This window comes from Procambarus clarkii, chromosome 16 (genome assembly GCF_040958095.1).
Source record: "Procambarus clarkii isolate CNS0578487 chromosome 16, FALCON_Pclarkii_2.0, whole genome shotgun sequence".
Classification (NCBI taxonomy): Eukaryota; Metazoa; Arthropoda; class Malacostraca; order Decapoda; family Cambaridae; genus Procambarus; species Procambarus clarkii.
The window spans coordinates 44,776,278-44,778,777 of NC_091165.1; positions in this window are offsets into that span (position 1 = coordinate 44,776,278).

Sequence of the window (2,500 nt, forward strand, 5' to 3'; positions counted from 1 at the left end):
CGACCATAGTATCCGTACCCGCATTGAACAACACCTCGACATCCTCACAGACCAACATCACCGCAGCACTGAAACAAGGATTATCAAGAAACTAACAACATTATATGGAGGACCTATGGCAATTCCACGACCAAAAGATGGCTTCCTGAACCTTGCAGGAATTAACCTCACTGAGGACCAAGTCACTCTCCTAAATCTGGGCATAAACTGTCATGTTATGTCCAGACCGAGTGAAATGGCCCGGAAAGTGGAGTTGGAAATTCTGTTGGACGACATATTCGACCTCGAGACACAAAAGAAGGTCACTACCAAAGATACCTTACAAGCAGAACTTATTGCAGAAGGAGGAAAGAATCGAGGCAACTACAGAAGCACCATACTGTCCCCCGAGCTTAGAGCGGCAGCTAAAAGCCTTCGTGAGAACAAGGAGATAGTTGTCAGGAGAGGTGACAAGTCGCCAATATATGTCATTCTTAAAAAAGACGAATATATGGCGAAAATGAACATCATAATCTCTGACCAAACTAAGTTCCAAAGGGTAACGAAGGACACTACAGCCGAATTAAAAGAAAAGGTCAACAAACTGATCGAAACTGTGAACGCCAAGAAATCCGGACTCCACCTGCCAAAGATCATTGGGGAATATAAACCTGGATATGCGTATGGAAATGTCAAGACGCACAAGCCTGGAAACCCACTTCGGCCAATCATTTGCCAGATACCCACACCCACGTACAGATTGGCGAAGCGACTCAACGGCCTGCTGACTCCTTATGTTCCTTGCGCCTTCAGCCTGAAGTCTCCAAAGGAATTTGTGGACTTACTGCGGGGCGCACGGGCCACAGGGATAAGAGCCTCGTTGGACGTAGAATCGCTGTTTACCAACGTACCTGTGGACGAGACAATCGGAATGATAGCCGACAGAGTGTATCGTGATCCAGCCTGTACTCCTCTTGACATGCCAGAAAGTATTCTGAGGAAACTACTCCAAGCTTGTACTAAAGAGGCACCCTTCTTGAGCCCGGATGGGCACATGTATAAGCAAGTAGATGGGGTCGCCATGGGTTCTCCCCTAGGTGTCCTGTTTGCAAACTTCTACATGGGTACCATCGAGCAAAAAGTCTTAGTCGACATGAACTTGAAACCGGCCATATACTGCAGGTATGTTGACGACATTTTTACACAGGTACCTGATGTTAGACATCTGCAGGAGCTGAAGGAGGCATTTGAGCAGAGTTCCGTGCTGCGTTTCACTTACGAGACGGAAAAGGATGGGAAGCTGCCTTTTCTAGATGTAACAGTCATGGAAAAGGGCGGAGGTTTCCACACTGCAGTCTACACAAAGGAAACAAACATAGGAATGTGCCTAAATGCCAACAGCGACTGCCCTGACAGGTACAAGAGGAGTGTTGTTAACGCATACGTCGACCGTGCTCTCAGCCACAGCTCAGAATGGAAGCAAGTCGACGAAGAACTCTGTAGGGTAAGGCAGGTTCTAGTCAATAACGGCTTCTCCAATGGTTTCATCGAAGACATCATAAGAAGGAAAGTGAAAAGCCATGCAACCTCCGAAGAGACAACTAACACAACACCTATACCCCCTATTAGACTATTTTACAGGAACTTCTTTTCCACAGCTCATAAAACAGAGGAAAGGGTCCTGAAAGATATTGTTAATAGAAACGTTATCCCTACAGACAAAAATCAGAGGATACAACTGACGATTTACTATAAAACCAGAAAAACGGCCAGCCTACTCATGAGAAACTCTCCAGACACGAAACAGAACGCTTTAAAAGAGACTAACGTCGTCTATGCCTTCAAATGCCCACTTGGGGACTGTAAGCTCCAAAAAACCCAGTATATAGGCAAGACAACAACATCTCTTTCTAGGCGTTTAACGATGCATAAACAACAGGGCTCCATTAGGGACATATAATCTCTTCCCATAACCAAACCATCGCCAGAGAAATCCTAGTAAACAACACAGAAATCATCGATAGATACAGCGATAGCAGGCGGCTTGACGTTTGCGAGGCACTACACATCAAGAAGTCAACACCAGCAATCAACAGCCAATTATTGCACAACTATATTCTACCCACCTCAAGACTCCGCTCCAATATAGAAGCATCAAGAAATATGGACCAATAGGCTTTCTACAAACACTTCTATTCAATACCCATTGTTTCTGTTCTGTCTTGTGTTGATACTTTTAATACCCTATTAATATCCTCTAGTGTTCTGTCTTGTGTTAATGCCACATCATCCTTCCCACCTCACTCAAATATAATGCCACATCACCCTTCCCACCTCACTCAAATGTAGATATAAAATCAGGGAAACGCAAGTTCTAATCAGTTGTGTATTTGTGAAGTCTTTGAAAATGTAATAAGTTTTACGAAACGCGCCCGTGTCGCGTCAGACTAGAAATAAAAATGAATTTTGGAGAAGTGATTTTTGATTTACCTCCAACAGTGAAGCATAATGTACGAAAGAT